General features: G+C 24.6%; 1 protein-coding gene across 1 annotated transcript in view; it reads right to left on the bottom strand.

Moving 5' to 3' along the window:
• LOC132920618 (uncharacterized) overlaps nucleotides 1-19,884 on the bottom strand; it is a 122,624-nt gene extending 102,740 nt beyond the window's left edge. The window contains exon 1 of the mRNA XM_060983123.1: nucleotides 19,481-19,884. The gene's annotated coding sequence lies outside the window, so the exon portion shown is untranslated. The remainder of the gene's footprint in view (nucleotides 1-19,480) is intronic.

Below are 19,884 nucleotides of genomic sequence, written 5' to 3'. Positions count from 1 at the left end.
TGGAATACATAATAATCATAACACTATGTATACTCGTAATGGATATGTATTTTCCCAGTAAGAATTATTACAAATTTGAATAAAATGTTTTTTTATGACCCGTTTATTCTTCTATTCGATATTGTTAATCTAGTTGATACTTTACTTTTGAATTACTGTGTATTATCTAAGTATAGAGGAGGGAATATAATTTTATATTTATTTTTTCAGGATAATCACGATTCTAGTTTCTTTTTAATCAATGAAAGAGTTCATAACTCGTCAGGATACAATTTTGTGATGTATTTTAATTAGAAGGGTTATTAGGCAGTGTAATTTTCATGTAAAAACACTTATAATGCAGTTTTTAAATTTTTTTTTATTGCACCAGTTATGATGCGAAGAGTTATATTTAGAAACGCTTGAATAGGACGAATGTTTTTAAGATCATCAAAACAGGCATCTAAATTGGAAAACAAGAATTTAATATTAATAAAGTATAATTTTACAATATTGTATAGTGACCATACTATAAACATGTTATATTTTAATTTAATAATACAAAGGTGACCAGATGACCGACTAGTTAATAATAGCAATATAAAGCACGTAATTAAAATGGCTCACGAGTCATGATTGTATAATAAATACATATATTTAGAATTATATACTGGTTTTCTCTATCAAACAATGACTGACAATGGCTTGTGGTGGTAGAATTATTAGTGTTGACTTTTAACATTTGCATCATGTCATCATATCACTACAAAATTAGTTTTATTATGCATACAATAAATGTTAGATTATTTATTATGCATCTAAATATTTTTAATTTCGTATTTTTTAGAAATTAACTTAAATCATAGTTTTAGAGTAAAGTTATCATCTTAATTTATGTACGCGTTAATTTTTATCTACAAGTTATTGATTAGTTAAATGTTAAAGTTTAAATATTATTATCATTAACTTAATTTAATATCAACAATGTGCCTTAATTCTAATTTTAGTGTGCCTAGAAATTATGTCACGTCATAATAAATAATATGAATTTAATTAAGTTGTAATCCTTATTGTGATAAATTACTACAATAAAAGTAGTTGTATATTTTAAGTTATATCAGTGGAGACAAGTACTATACAACTATAATTGTATTTATTAAATTAAAATAAGTGATTTAATAATACAATAATATACGTAGGTGCCATCAAAATACTCATGCTTCGAAAAATAAAACGAATTTGTTATCATTTTACTTTTATACATTTATACAGTTGTGTTGTAGAGCTAATTATGAATAAATTATATGTTTACAATGAAATAAAATTATATATTTAAGAAAAAATGAAATCAAAAGTTTTTATAAATAAAATCAATACGAAAATTAAAAATATATAAATATGAGCGTCTGTACCATTAATAAATCTGTCAATTATAATAGAAATAAATAAAATAAAAAGTGACGATGGGAGATTACTGATAAAGACTTCAAACACAGTATTGACCTAAACTATATTTTTGAGAGAAAAAGCACGATTAATTTTAAAAGCGTTGTAGGTAGTATTGAAAAATAAATTGTTAAAATCATAGATAAATACACGGACTCACGAAGTCACAACACATAAATTGTATATATATATATTATCTATAATATAAAACATAATTGTATAAGGAAGCTAAAGTGGTAAGCCAACAATAATAGAAAAGTCGTCCATTTATATAGTGTCTATGCACTAGAGGCTATAAGTGTCGAAAATAGTTCTGTCAGAAATTGGTTAGCTTGATTGGTCGTTGAATAAAATAAATAAGAATATAGTAGCCATGTATCAAAATAAAATGTATCCAAAATAAAAATTATATTAAAAATAAAGTTTAGAATTATTATCAAAGTTGGCAATATCCATAACTCAATAACCGTTAAAAAAAAAAACCTATTAAGTTTAGATATAAATTTATAAATTCAAAGTCATTCAAAAACTTAGTGGAATTTAATTTAAATAAAGTATAATAAAAGTTATTGCATTCATTAGGTCGTTATTTGGTACCATTAATAAAAATTATATAATATAAGTTATAATATTGTATATTTATACAATATGTACTCTATTGTAATTCACATAATATGTTGATGAACTATTTTAATTGTATTAATTGAATTTGACAGTAATATTTGTTTGTATATTATTAAAAAATAGTATACGAGTGTTACAATGGAATTAAAACGAAAAAAATAAACGATGTGTAAAATGATTGGGCGTATATTACACGAGATCGTATTATAAAGTATAATGTGTATTTAATTTAGTTTGAATTAGAAATTAACACATGCCATCTACACCGCATTTATAACAATGTTTATAACACATGATACAATATTATTTATGTAATTTACTAATAAAAAATGTATACTTTAGTTTTAGTAATATAATATTTTTTGTTTTTATAAACTATCACTCACTGAATAATAGTTATTAATATTTAATTATAATATTATACGTGATTTTATTTTATTTTATTTTTTGTTTTATGATAATTTGTGTTTGTAATGTTATAATTTTATTAATTTTCTGAATACATACAATTTTCATGGTTTAATCAAAACAAATCATATAATAAATAATTTAAAAAAAATACATTTTTCATTCTAATGACAATTTCATTAGGATTTAAATCAATATAAATAATTTCGTAATACCTATATAAACTATTTAAATACCTATCTTGTACCTACATATTATAGCTAATGATTTGAAAGCATAATTGGGATGTTAGTTTTTATAAAATTAAAAAATCTAGAACAACTTTTGCAGTTATATAATATAGATGCTGTGTTCAACCTGTAGTCATTATAACAACCCCGCATATCAACGTATTTGCTTTTCGATTTTTTTAATTTTTTTTTTAAAGATTTATTGGAATGTGTTTGAACTTTAGGTGATATAATTGGCTGTCGTACCTATTGAGTATTGACATATATACTTACAACTAAGTATATTAGTATAATTATAAAATATAATTATTGATATTTGTATTTAATTTTTAATTTATTGACTAGGTACGCATTTGCATTTATTACGATATTATATTGAATTGAAGTTGTATTACGATTATCACATTAGCACTTGTTGGTTTCATACTAGAAATACATCAAAAATGTACTTTCAGCATAAATTATAAATATTTAGTTTTTAATCTTAATATGAGAATCTATATTCGTTAATAATATAATTTGTAAAAATGTCTATTTTGTTCTAATTTTGATTTTTAAATTACAAAACTAGTTATAAGTAATGAGAATAAAAAATATTACATTTTATAAATATCCATTTATTATTGTTATAACTTATTTTTAGTATTTTATGCCAATGTACAGTGACTGAATTATAATCAAACTAGTTTGAATAAATTTTAATTTTTTTTTATGAGAATATTGGTTTAGTAATAACATCTTACGTAGAGCAGTTTATAAAATTATAAATTACATTTCATAAATAAATCCAATCCAATACGAACAAAATTATTTATGAAATTAAAAAAAAAGTAGACCATTATGATGTATGGAATTAATTTTTTTATTGATGTTATTCAAAAAAACTTTTAAAAAAATCGTAAATTTATCATGCTTATAATTAACTTTAAAAAATTCAAATTAATTTGAAAATTATACCATGTTTAGAAAATTTTAATAAAAATATTTAGTGAAAATTTTAAGATTTCAAATATCTATGGTTATTCGTTTTTTAAATACAATAAAATAATTAAACCAAGTTTGTTCAAATATGAAAATTTTACAAAAAAAAATTCCAAAAGGTTAGGTTCTGGTAAAATTTATCATTTCGCTCAGAATTTAAAATGTTAATACCAAAAGTGGCATTATAGATAAATATTAATACTTAGTATTATAATATATGTAATAAATTAATCATCATAACAATAAAAACTACTGTTTCTTACTACTCGGTAAAGCGTTATGCAAAAATTAGTAAAATTAGTAATAAAAATAATAAGTTATTTAATAATAAAATTCGTTATTCAACTCATTATAATTGCATGCAAGGCCGTAACTGAAAAATAATTGGGGGGGGGTTAAGCTAAAAAAATTGTGTTTTGATTAAAACAGAGATTGAAATAGTTATTTTACCTACTACCACATAATATAACACGAAAAAATGTCTGGGGGGTTTGAACCTCCAAAAAGATACGGCCTTGAGTGCATGAAATATTTATATTCATATAATTTTATTTGTAAAACTGTAATGCATTAATTTTTTACCACATTTTAAGTTTTTTAAGCAGATACTTGGTCTAGTTCTGTAGGTATTTTGTTCAAATAATTATTCTAAACAGAAAAAATAACCAGAATATCATAAGCAGACTACAGTTTTTATGTATTATAAAATTTGATTTGGGTAGTTTAATAAATATGTCATTTAATTTTTTCCTAAAATTTATATATTTTTCATAATTTTAACATCAGCCAGTGCTTATTTATTCTGATATTTATTATTACAGTATAAAATCATCATCATTATTGTTTTATGTTTATGTATTACTTATTATTTTAATAAATTATTAAAAACGAACAAAAATTGATTAATAAACAACCCATCAGTGATTTTTTAATTCATGTATTTTAATTTTTAGTTTTTAACCTCTACAACACTATTCTATTCAGTGGAAGATTATACTAAAATGTATTATACGTGCTCCATATATAATAAAATTGAAATAACATTTTGTTTACAAAATAAAAATAATAATAATAAAATAAATGGCCTGATAGATTATGATTCCAAGCCATAATTCAAAAGCCTCGACATTTTCACACATTGCACAGAACAAAAATAATTTGAATAACATTAATTGCTACCAGCTTTTAACGAGTTTGCAAACAGTTATGGTATAGAATAATTATTAACTGTTTATCCCGAAACTCAAAAATAATAAAAGAAATATAAACAAGCTGAACAATATTTTGCAGAATGATTTTAAATTTGACTTTTAATTTCATCAAATCGTGTACTCAAAGATCGACTTGTAATTTATGTTATGCTGAATCCTACAACTCAAATGTTTTAACCATAGCAGAGAAAGCATTTGCATTAAACCCTTTATTGTCAAGGTTTACAAAACGAAACATAAACTTTAAAACTATTTACCTTCATTAAGGTTTCTGTGTGAAATGTTAACATTTACCCTATTAATTCTTCTTATATCGTTTGAATAAATGTAATGTTCAACGTGTTAATACAATTTGTACATATTTACGTTTGTACATTTCTTTTGCAACATTCGTAGATTTTTAGTAGTCAGTTGTAACGAAGAAGCAATTTACCATTTACAAATTACATTATGTAGGTGCTATTTTTTATTTTCCTGAAAACACTAAGCATATTATTAAATGTGTGCCAAAAATATTTCAACCAATGGTTAAAATTGCGTTTTTTAGTTACCTAGTAAAAATTAAAAAAGTTATGAACTTTGATGAAACATGCATAAATTATGGATAACGATTAATTTAGTTTTAATCTTTCACTTGTCGTTGAACATTTTTAATAATTTAATTACTTTTTTACCATTAAATTACAAAAATTATTAAGTCATGAAGACAGCATTTTTAAACATTGACAGGATATTTCTGCATGAAGAGTAACTTATACCGATGAACATATGGTAATTCCCATTTCCCATTTACTGTTGATTGTTAAATTTTGAGAACTTATGTGTAAAATAGGTATACTTAAGTACTTACTACTTTGTAATGACTCTCTTGTGGCGTTATACGTAACAAATAGTTTAAAATACAACAAATAATATGAAGAACATGCTGGAGTACAATACAGGATTAATTTAAACAATTGTATAGTGTTATTATATTGTTTTAAATCTTAATAAATAGAAATGTGATAAAGCATAATCATACTTCATATCTGAACTTCTAATCAGAATACTACTCACTTATCATAAATTATAGCATAGTAACTTGTTTTAATTTCAAAGTGTATAAAGGAATCTCGAATAAAGCATGTATAATTAGAGCAATAATACTGTTCAGAATCAAGTTAAAACCATACATAAATATAAATTATGTGAATTTAAATTTAAATTTAAATTGCTTTCATTTTAGTTATTATATAAATTAATCTCTATTTTTTTTTTTTTGTAATTATTCATCTAAATATACAAAATATTTTAGTAAACATGAAAAATTTCTAATACTTTTTTTATATCAATAATTACGTATTTTACCACACTTGTATAAATATGTTTTTGAATATCTGCAATAATTTTAAATTGTATATTCTAATAATTTGTTTAATGCGTATCCTAAATTTACATGAGGCTATAGTAGTTATCGGAATTTGATTTTCGTAAGTACGTCGCCAAGTAAATATTTCATTCGAACGTCGTTACACTGGACCACCCACGGAGAAGGGCAAATTGTCTATAAGAAGAATAAAGTATAAACACTACTAAAGATAATATATATTATATATAAACTAAAAACAAAAATCACACTCAAATACTCTACTGTTATATTATTATATTAAACACCAAACATATTGACTAAGTATAATATAAATAAAATATATAATATTACTAATTCAAAAACAATAAAAATATTGCATTAAATACCTAATATTTTTTCCAAAAAAAAAATAATTATAATAATAACATTACTATATGCTTTAATTTTTAAACCAAATAATGACAACAATGCGCGTTATTTCAACAAATTCGTATAACAACTTACTGATGATTCTATAAAATAATTACATTAGGTTAATATAAAATTGTAAATTTGTATGTATTTTTTCGGTTTTTTTTTTGACAAATAAATACATTTTCTTATATGAAATATACGATCATTACTAACTGTACTGCATTTTACAATTGTTAGCACAACAAATATATATAAGATAGAAGATATAAACAATATTGGGAATACAGAATACGTGGTTATGAGCCGCCCATTGGTGACACTAAGCTTGGGGTTTGTATTATAGAATTACGTTAGAAGGTCTCTACACTATTTTTTTTTTTTAAGTCTGTAACGAGAATTTTCTGTGAGTGACGGTATATGTCCTTTATTAGAGGATTTTCATGGTTTTTTAATCGAGTAATGCAATTTTATAAAAAAAACTATCTTCTTCAACTATTGTTATTATAATAAAATTATGGAGGGTAAGGTTAGAAATAAATGGTGCATTAGTATTTTTATGAAGTTTAGTATTTTGGAAAACTTGAATTTTGTTTAAATTGGATTTTTTAGCTGATCCCCATATTTGAATTCTATACCCCCATATGGGCTTTAGAAGAGATTTTTATAATAATAATTTATTTTTTAAAGTGGTAAATTTATTATTTGTAAGGAATATTCATAGAGATCGGAAACATGCACATTGCACATGCATTAAGAGTTAATTGTCCTTTCTTAATATGGCTTTGTCAAATTAATTAATAAATAAAATAACTATATTAAAATATTATTCGCACGATCTGCAAGTTTGCGAAATAATTATCCAAATGCTAATACAGTATTCAATAGTTATTATATCACACAATTCATTCAGGTTATGAATACAAACTTTGAAAACTTTATAGATTTCGTGTATAATTAACTTCCTTTGAAAAACAGTACCCTTACGACACAATTAGATCAATAAAATTGAAATTACGCCTATCCAATAAATGCACAAAACCGTATCTATCTTGAGGTACAACTTAAGGTCCACGCCCTTAAAAATGATCAAAAACCTATATTAAAGTGATTCAATATTTGAAACAGATTATACAATCTAGCCGTAGTAAAAGTCATAAGCCATTTCTGATGGTGTGTGTACTCCAGTTTAGACAATAAACCTGTACTCTTATAGAAATGGGGAAATTGGAATGGTCGTAGTGATAACACAATCTTGACTTAAGTACACCAAAATGTACGTTGGGGTCGTATATTTTACGTTTGAAGTTCATTGGTAATTTGGTCTACAAATTGAATCTAGAAAACGGGTTAATATATTTCTAAATTATAAATTACGTTTCCAATCGTAATCAATAAATTGACTACTTATGCAAATAAACACCAAATGCTTGTTAATGGAATAAATGATCCCTTAAACATATACAATAGCAAAATACGGTCTACAGAAAATAAAGATAAAACACGTCCAAAAAAAAAAAACTGAGTTATTAGGTACATAATACAGTGCATTGCCAATGACAATATTATTATTAATATTAAATGTAATGGAAATATTATCCAATAAACACTATATTGTATAATATATAGCTAAAGTTGGATGCATAAATCAAAATGGAAAGAAAAAAAGTATAAATAAAATTAATTTTCTATTACAAGACGCTCAACACACGTTTATTCGTATAAAGATACAATAATAAGATAAATAAAACTGACAACCGAAATCTTTCGAAATTATCTCCGAGAACTTAATAAATAAGAATTCGTAAAATTATAAAAATTGTCTAATAAATAATAATTTTTATTATTATTATTATTATTATTTTTACCTTATATTTAAATGAATTTTGTATGTGCGCCCTGAAATACTTTGTTGAATTCAATGAATGAAAGTACTTATAAGTGCTTAATTTATAAATATAAATCACTATTTTTAATTTATACTGAAAATTATTCTACGAAACGCATAGTAAAATTATTTTAAATATTATTTAACAGTTATGACGATATATGTTTATATATTAGTAGCAATCGTTTATTTTAACCACCTCTAATTTAAATTTTCAAAATACTTTATAATTTGAAGATTTATTTTAATTAAATATTTTAACGTCATAATTTAAAATGTACACATCATATACTAACGGATATCAATTCGCACATGAAACATAATAATACTCTTTTGACGATTAATATAGGTATCGTAGGTTACTTCGTGTTAAACATTTATAATCAACGAATTATTAATAATAAAGAATATAACCCGTCAGAAATAAATGTAAAAAGTAGATATATATATATATTATACATGTATGTAGGATTTTTTGTTATGACGTTATTTTTAGAACGATCTAAAAAATTTTTTAGGTTATCGTGCAAACCACCAAAACTAATTTCTATTTTAAATGCTGAATGTCGAGTTATATTTTATTATTTAATTATAGAATCATAAAACTGTTAATATTCACATTCTTTAAATATAATAATATGGAGAAGGTCGTATTTATAATAGTAGTTACTGTAGGAATAATTTTAAATCCCAATTAGGTAAATTACAGTATTTATTAGAAACCTTAAAATAATCACTATATTCGGTAAAAAAAAAATTGTTTTGGGGCAAACAAGAGATAATTACTTCGTATACTTCAAAAATAATTTTATATTCGTATCTTCTTTGCAAATTAGTGGAAATAATGTCAACAAATTCGGCCAGAGCAAAACACAATATACTACCAAAAATCAAAATGTATTTTTTAACACATATAAACACTGGCCAAAAATAAATATTAGCCATCTAAATGTTATATAGGTAGCTTCTAATAATATATATAGGTACTTTAAATACAACACATTCGTTTCGCACATCTCTACTGAGCTCGTTGGCGTGATTCGGGGTCATTTTTCTTTCACTTTACAACAACGGACTGCATGTGCGGATAATTTATCGCTGAGCTTTATCTGTTTGGCTTAAAGGGTACATGCTATATGGCGAGGAAAAATACTATGATGGTATAGTGATTCCCACGAGGGGTCGCGTATATCCAAGACACGTTTTAGTCGCTGCCTGTATAGTTGGCTATGGGCAAACATATAAATTGTACAATATTATTATGTAGTGACGTTATATTATAGCGCGTAGGAGATTTATATTTGAAAATATTTTTCTAAAATATTCAATACAAATATAATTAAATACATCACACATATAGAGCATTATATACGTTTTACCATTGTGCCGTATGCTCGCATTCTATTAAATATTATATTTTTAAATTCGGAAAATGTTTAAAAATTGTTTCATCGTAAGTATACATGTATCGGTTTCATTTAAAAATTATTACATTTCGGAAATTAGTTCTAAGAAATTATTTCTGAAATTTGACATCACTACGACACGCATTATATACTAAAATATATTTAAATTATATTCTACAGCATAGATACCAAATTACGATGGTATTTCAAAAATCCAATCACAGTGAACAGAATTCATTGAAACTATTCTACATTATTATACTTTTGTATTATTCTAGTCACCATTCCTATGAATTAAATGAATAAATATCAGAAGTGCATATTATTGCATTAGTAAATTAAAATACATTGCAGTGTATAATTATGTCTTTTTATTATTATTATTATTATTATTATTTGCATTTATTCATTAATTATTTGACTCACGGACGATCAAACTATAATACCTCATGATTTATGGAAGGTACATGACATTATTTTGAATCTTTGCGATTTCAACACAGCTGAATTTTCTTTTCTATCTTAAACTTCAACCTTGATCATTGTTGGATAAATAATATTTATAATACACAATTTTTATTATTTGTGATTCTTTTAAATTTATGTGAAAAACAAACACAATTTTTTAAAGAACTATTTTTATTTTTTCAATTACGTTAAAACAAATTGTTTAATTACATAATATTATTAATATATAATTTTTATTTTATATAAATGTATGTAAAATAAGTTACACAATATAACAATAATAGGTCATATAAGAAAATTATTTATATATATAAGTAAAAGGTAATTTGCAGCACTTATTCCATAAGCCATTATTTGAATAATTTAAAAGTAATCCCATTAAAATATCTAGAGCTTTACAAAAAAATTTATTTAATGCACATTTCTAATCAAATAGGAATGAGAAAAATAAATTCGTTTTCACAAAGCATTTTTATAATGAGAAAAAACCGTTAGGGATACCTTCTGTTCAGTTTTATTATTCATTAATTTGTATAACACTTTAAGACTAAGACTTAAATCGTGTGAGAAATGTGGTAAGAGTTTATTTTGTTATATTAAAAACATAATATTTTTACGAAGATAAAGCTTACGAATAACCATATATAACGACAAAGATACTATCAATTGTTTAATAATAAAAAAATTGGAATTTTATAATTAAAAAAGGCAACTATACAACAAAGTTTTTTAATTTTAAACTAATGTGAAACTCCAAGTCATGCCAAGTTTCATTTCAATTTTTATGCTCATGAAAAATGATATTATATAATAATATACGATTGTATTAAATATTATAGTAATACATTTTTTTTTCTCAAAGTACATTAGAATTTTTTGAATTTATGACATTATTATATAATAGCTTTTAAACATTAAATTACACAATTGTATTCATATTATAAATCACACAAGCTTAAAATTATATTGAAAATAATTATTACTTTTATATTATATTATAACAACACACTCAAAACAGTTTTTCTAAACATATTTCAGTTATAAATATCTACGAAAATTCCAAGTAAATTAAATTTCAATATTTTAAATCGGTGTGATAAATCATACATAGGTATTTTCTTAAATCTTATCAATTCTACTTTATTTTTCCTATTCTCCAATTAAATACATATTCATTCGGTTCTGGTAATTTCTGATTCACATATTAAATCCTGTATATTTCCTAAAACCAACCAGGTGAAAAAAAAACCGTTAACTTAACACCACGTCAACGATAAAAATCGTTTGTCGTTTACAATGATTTATCATTGAATTTACGTTTAACACATTCATTACAGCGATCCATTCAATAATGAGATATTATAATCACAACCTACCGTAGAAAAATGTATCAGTTTTTATTTATGATATTTATATTTAATTCTAGTCAACTGTTAAATACTAGGTAATGGCTAATATAATATACTCCTTAGAGTTGTATAAAAAATGTGTGCCTATACCCTTATACACTTAATAATATCAGTCATATCATACTGTAAAATATAATATAGTTTAGAACGGAAATGACTGCAGTCATTCGTAGTTGCTCACCAAAGTTGTAAAAATATGAATTACCGATGAGACTAAATAAAATGTTTGACACGTAGGTAATACCTATTTACCATATTTTTAATAATAAAATGACAATATTCGTACTGAAAATTATTCCAAACACAATGATCATTCATCAGAAAAAATATATTTTAATCTATTTATGATGCATAGAAAGAATATACAAATAAGTGACATTTGTTTTGATAAATTTATTTCATTTTATAACTTCATTATTTATTTGTAAATCCCAATTTCATTCACAGAGTTTATTTTAGTCAATACTGTGACAAATTGATTAACATTTATATTTTATACTTATTATATGACCTAAAATTCAAATACTTTGCTTTACCGTAAACAAAAAACATACAAAGAAATGTAATAGTCTGCAATGTGTAAGATGGGTGTTTAGATTAATGGTTTTATTCATGTCTTTACACGAAGCGACGTAAGCATTATATTATTATTGCAAGAGATCGTATAGATCTTTTTCTCAACAATGACTAAAGGTGCCCACCTATAAAGGTGCGGGAAGCTATGCATTTCTATGTTATAATGTAATAAAATACTTTTATCTTGTAAATAGAATGGAATAAAAGTTTAACTGACGTGCGGTCCTTTAAAAACTAAAAATAAAATAAAAAACGATGTGACCTCTTCTATTCGTTTATCCACGAGTCTATCTAACGGGTATAAAACGAAACTCAATACTATAGCTTTTTATAATATATATATATATATATATATATATATACCTTTATACATAGATATAGCTTAAAGGTGAATAAAAAAAAATACGTAAAACCGTCACTGAACTACACGGTATATAGCATAGTTAAAAATGTACAAAGCTATACGGTACACGTAAAAAGTACAAAAAGAATTGTTTGATAATATATTTCATCTCAAAATTTCAATTAATTTTGTTACGAAAAGCTATAATCGGTATGATAGTATTGTTTGCATAAGATAATTAGATGTATACTCAAGTAGCTAAGGCGATAAAAAATAAATTATTTTCCCACTTAAATATTAGAATCATTCTTTTTTATAAACGTTTGAATAATTATATTATTCTTTATTCTTTCATGTCCCCAACAAATTCCTAATCATAAAGTCAATATTTATCAATGGAATTATTCTAGCTTTAATTTATAAACATATTATTATAATATAATAACTGAAACATTTTTAATTTTATTCAATCGATATTGATTTTGCCTGACATGCTCCATGAATTAATATTGTTAGTGTTGTAATTGTATTAAAAATAATACACAGTATACTTCACTAGAATAATTTCACACCGGACGAACTTACATAAATTCTTCTACGTAACTTAATATCACAGACATAATGTACACTGTACACGAATACATGATACCTCATATTATAAGAATACATGAACAACAATCAACGTACATACATTTTTGGTGAGCTTTAGTATGAGTCATTTTAATATCTAAGTCATTTATTTCGTTGATTCTTTCGACGACCTTACCCTGTAAGCATTAATCATTAGCTAAGGTATATATTGTTTGTTCGCTTTAGAGGTATTAATTAATTTACTATGTATACTAGTTAGTGTATCATTAGCTCAACGGGTGATTACCACCTAAAATTAATCTATATTTATAACCAAAACAATATTAGTTTGATGGGAGATATTGATTTTATACTGCGTGTGGCAACTTGTGGACTATAGTTGTGTAAACTAAAAGCCCATAAACTTAAAGGAAAAATAAATATCTTAAATAATGCTTGTCTCGTGGGATTTTTAGTGGATGTCCCAAGAGTAAGTTAGTAGGCTCTGGTTCAGTAAAGCTTGTATTCTTCAATCTTGATAATTTTACCAAAACCAAAATTGTATATATTTAGAATTCAAAACTAAGGTAATTTATCTCGTTGAAAAAACAAGTTAAAGCTTAGAAAACAATATTATTCATTATATAAATTCAGATCAAACTTCAAATTTCATCAAGTACCTGCCTAATCATAGTTTCTATTCCGACAAGTATGTTATACATTAAACTTTAAATTTTAATTAGAATAAATTACTATCTCAAACAAAGTAAACAATACTAAACGAACTATGAATTACTTATTATATTCAATACTGGTGAAAAAAATATTTATTTTTAATAATATTCGTTTATTTATTTCAATCATCTCTGTTATATAAAAACTTTTATTTACCGATAAAAATCATATTACAGAATGTTAAATATTATAATTTTATTACGAATGTATTTTTAATACCCAAGTTATATTAATAATAATAATAATAACAACAACAAATATAGATGAGCCACGTATCATGCAAATGTTAACAAGTTAAATTATAAAATCTTCAATTCCATGGTTTCAGTATAGTTTGAGATTTGAAATCAAATACTACAACCGAAAAAATATTTACCAAAATTATGTTTTCATGTACACATTGTACATAGAGTTTTATTAGTTTTTCGTAGCAAATACTGAATAGGGGCAGCAATATATTATTATTACTGTGGCCTGTAAAGAGACCATATTGTCAATAAAAGTATTCAAATCATAAAAGTGCGTTCACCCTTTATAAACAATTTTAAAACAGTTTTCTTTAACAAAAAAAAAAGGATAACTTTGAGCTTTAGTATATTGGCTCAACGCTCGCTTTATAATATGCCCTAGCTATTGATAAAAATCAAAAAAAAAGTCTTCAAGTAGGAATAAAATAAAAAGAAATAACAGTATAGAAGATTTTCTTCTTTAAAAATATTAAATAATAGTAAATTTTAAATTACAATTATTACTATTTTAGATTCTGAGCAAAGTCGTGATTAATATATTTATTTTTCAATTATATATGTTATATTATTATTGCTTGTTAGTGTGCGCCTATCATCACATTTTAAACAATAAAAATGCTTCAGTTTTCAAGTTCGAAAATTATTTCTTTAAGAAAAATTTATCAAACCAATATTCTTAGAGAGAACGAGCAAGGGGGGGGGGGGGGTTAAAGCAAAATATTTCTCGTAATTATCCTAAGAATCAGAAAATATAAAAATAATAGGAATTTTAATTTTAATTTATGCCACAACAATAGTTGAAATATCGATATCATAATTTTTGTTGTAGCTGAAATACAAATGACTATGACACATAAATATTTATCAAATATTTATAGCAATTTTTTTAACATCGTATAACTATTAAAATAATTTAATTTATTTTTAGCTATTTATAGACATTTTAAATTTTTATTTTGTTGTAATTATACAATCAACAGTATACGTAAAAAAAAAATATATATATATATCTAAAAATATAGACTGTCAGATCACTTCCATTCAGATAAAGTTTTTATACAAAATACTTAATATATTATTAAAATAAAATGCGTCCGTTATAAATTATAATACTGACCTACTCAATAACGAAGTACACTCGATACCAAACATACAGCAGAGTGAGTTCCATGGTTTTTTTATAGGTTTTACTTTTAACTAAATATTAATAATTAAATAATATAATTTCTTCTTAATAAATTAAAAATGTACATAATACTTCGTTACAATAATAATTAAATCTAATCGAATAATCAGTAGAATTTTTATTTATTATATTATACAGTTTATTTAATAGAAAATGTTCAAATGTATTTGTTATACCGACGTTATGAGATTTTCAGTCTTAATAACTTGAAAGTTCAAATCTTGCGTGGCAGCTTGTGTGTATATTAAAATAATAATTTAAACAATTTCAAAAAGCATTTTATGTTTTGAAAAATAAACAAACAAAATAATATAATCTATAAAAAGTTCATATTGTTATCATTTACTACATTGTCTTTTGAATTGCCTATTCAAATCGCCGCATTTGTAGTTATTACAGAAACAACTGAAATTACATTCATCATCTTATTACAATAATATCAGAAGTTTATATCTTACAAGATGTTGCAAAATTATTCATTAACCCTACACAGATAATGCTAAACGTCCCATAAATTTGTATATTAAATTTAATATAAAAGTAGATAAATTATGGACATCAAAATAAACAATACTCAAAAGTAAACAGTAATATTATATTGTGATTATTATTTATTAAAAAGATACATTTAAAAATATTCGATAATATATTAAAATTAAAACTGCTCAGATGAATTTAAAATTTAAATGCTCATTCGATCTATGTATTGTCATATTAAACATTTAGACTAACATTAGCTTTTTACAAAAAAGTTTAAGCACAATTATTTTCATAATACGTACAAAAGTAATATTGAAAACACAATAATATACTGGTAGTATGCAAATATAATGAACTAATCTAATTTTCAAATATGTGTAACAATTAACTATATACAAATAATTTTAAAATTTATATAAAATATATTATATCCCTATAGTTAGTGGGTAGTTATACATATTTGAATTAATATAAGAATAATATATGAATGCATTTTTAAATATAAATTACATTATTTTTACTTTCGTATAAACGTTTTAAGATAAAAATAAAGTTTTAAATTTCATCAAATTTTCATAAATATTTTTTGATAAAATATTTTTGGCGAGAACTCAAATATCCATGGTCTAAATAATTGGATTTTTTTAATTCAATAAAAATATTAAAAATGTAAATAAGTCAAATTTTAAACAAATATATGCAAACAAGATATTATACTTGAACTATGCTGCTACTAATGTGATTTTTATCTACAGAATAAATATTAACATTTATCCTATTTTTGGCTACTTATAAATACTTTTCCTACTCAAATAATAGTTTAAAATAACTATCTGTTTTGCATATAATTATTAAATTAAATTTGTGTAACTTGTTTTTTTGAAATAGTATGGAACTATGTAATTATCATATTTTGTATATTTACGCGTGTTCTTTATTAACTATAAAATTTCAATATTGAACGTAATTTTACCATTATTAAAAACTGATATATTCAATAACAAAATAAAAAATACTATTATTATTACAACTATTGGATCAAAAATATTTTTACTAAAAATACGTATTCAATTTTTACTAATACTTAAATCACATGTGATCCTTGTTAAATCTTTATAATTATGTATAGTAGGGAGTAGTGGTAATAAGAATATAAAATGCAATATTATCACATTGAATTTAACTTATAAGGGATAAAAATGAACTTAATTCTATATCACAGAATTATATTATGTTAACTCTATAAATGAAAAATCTCCATTTGGCTAAAATTAATTTATTGTTTAAATGCTTACACATTTTAGATGACAGTTTAGCTTAAGCTGAACCGTTTTAGTGGCAAGTTGATTTTATTATATTAATAAATAACACAAAATGTAATTATTTATGACATTATAATAACATATAATTTTGTTATACCATTAGATAAAAATTGTTTTTTTTTTTTTTTTTCTAATACCAACAGATGAATATTCTTATAATTTAGGACGTTACATAGAATAAAATAAAATAAAAAAGTATCGATTATCTCTTTAAATTTATCGATCTTTATCATTTCACAATGATACTAAAAACATTTCCGTATAGAAAAAAGATTCAACCGTATAGTTTAATAAATCAATATAATATAATAATTGTAATCTTTATGAGAAATGTGCTTACTTCAATTATATTTTTAGTAAATTCGTACATTACTAATTGACTTTGTTAGAAACTATACCTAATAAATGTACTCAATTCTATAACATATTATTTACAACTTAACATATACTGTATAATAATATACATATATGATTGGGTGGATAGGGGAAAACTTATTTTCTACGTTGAGCTACATTTTGGTTTTCTTTCCCCCACGATAAATACCTTTAACAACTCGTTTTGTTTTTTCTAGAACTTCAACACATGTCTTACGTAAATTTTTAGTGTTCAAGGAGTTACAGAAACGGTCACTTCTAACATGATATACAGGAAAAAAATTCTTATACATTGTACCGTTATATTGCATATAATCTATACCTATATTTATACATTTTTTGTAGTTAATTGCTATTTCATAATTTATTAGAAAATTATAAATTGGGTAAAAATGTATTTTTAATTTCCTGGCTACATTATTACTAATACTTGAAAGTTGAAATATACCATAATAGACACAGACAAAATGATTGAATAATTTGTGTTTCTATGTCTTAGGTTTAGATATCTTTTTCATACTCAACAATTGTGTTTATTAACTTGATTTTTTTTTTATTGGCAACTGTTTGTATTAACATTTGATTTTTAACCATGCATTTACGTAACTATAAAAGGAGATTTGGTTCATAATATTAATAATCATACTCACATTTTGTACATAGGATATACGATATACCGGACCAAAACATTTTTAATAAATAAAATATCTGACCGGCGCCTAGTACAATAAAAATAAGTTTATCTGTTTTATCGTCTGTTGCACCTATTCAGATAGAAAAAGGTGGACATTAAATAACTACAACGATAATTTTTTTTAAACTTTTTCAACTTAACCAATTAAAAAATCCATTGTAACAAGAAGGTTTTTTCAGGTATCTAGTTAAAAAAATAATGTCATGTAAAAATCATGTCTGTATATGCCTATACAACTGTAGTAATAACTAATTATAATTAATTATTATTTTGAAACACTGAATAAATGTACAATGATTTTAAATACAAATGAGCTAATCAATATTCCTTGATTTGATCATTTAGTTATTAGTACAAACGAGTAACTGTCTACAGTTCTACACCATTACCTACCTACCTACGATTCACAAAAAAAGAGAACGTTGTAGGAATGTTTATTGTTTTTATTTTACAAAAAAAAATTAAAAGTTTCACGTTCACTGTATAATATTTGTGACCCATATGGTAATTAAAAAAAAAATTAAATAACTTCTCTTTAACCAAGTAAAATCTATATTTTTCTCCGTTTTCATTTTAATCTTTTACGGTAAAATATATCGTGTATTACACAATAAACTGCATCATAGGTATTGTAAAACTATTGTTTTGATGTTTTTGCCTTGTTATGCCTAAGACCTTTGAACCACAATGGGACAGAAACCTCTTGTCGATAACTCTTAACTCTATAACAAATCGAAAAAAATTATCTCATTCGCAGAGAAAAAGCCGTCGCGGACTAGTTCAATGACTGTGACGTGGATTTTGGACGTTACTTATACACGTAAATACCTTTAACATGAAATTTGAATAATACATTATTTATATGGTTATATTTATTTTTTATTTTCATATCAACATCGTGTTCCTACAATATAGAATATTCATTTATATCGAATTGTTTAAAAAAAGAAATATATAGTTTACGTTGAGCAAATTTTGAAACTGATGTGAAATGAAAAAAAAAATTGCATGCGAGCAAAGCACGTGGTCGTTTTGAACGCGACTTAATTTTGTCTCACGTGATATTTGGACAGCGGTAAAGGTTTTGCGCCTACTGAAATTCAATGGAATTACGCCAATGCTGTATATAAGGTATATTATACCTGTGTGATCGTATGTGCGACGCGTCGAAATCGGACATCGGACGACGACGGCAACGGCAGCGGTGTCGACACGTTTCTCGTGGCCAACACGACGCGTGTGCGGCGGTGGCAGCGTGGTCGCGTTTTATGAACGCGCGGCCGGCGACGACGGACGACGACCACCACCACTGCACCTATACCGGTGCGCCGCAGTCGGTGCGTTGTCGTCGATTGATAACAATAGAAAAACGGCGTCGGCGGCAGCAGCTGCGGTGGCCGTGGCGGTGGCGGTGACGCGACGTTAGCGGTAGCGTTAGTGACGGTGGCAGCGGGAGGCGGCGGCTGTGGCTGTGGCTGTGGCTGTGGCAGGACACCACATCCTTTGCGGCGATACACACGTGACTGTTTCGGGCGCGCAGGATGCG

The sequence above is a fragment of the Rhopalosiphum padi genome, chromosome 2, assembly GCF_020882245.1.
Source record: "Rhopalosiphum padi isolate XX-2018 chromosome 2, ASM2088224v1, whole genome shotgun sequence".
In the NCBI taxonomy this organism is placed as follows: Eukaryota; Metazoa; Arthropoda; class Insecta; order Hemiptera; family Aphididae; genus Rhopalosiphum; species Rhopalosiphum padi.
Note: the sequence above shows the minus strand (reverse complement) of the source record. Positions and strands in the feature narration are given on the sequence as shown.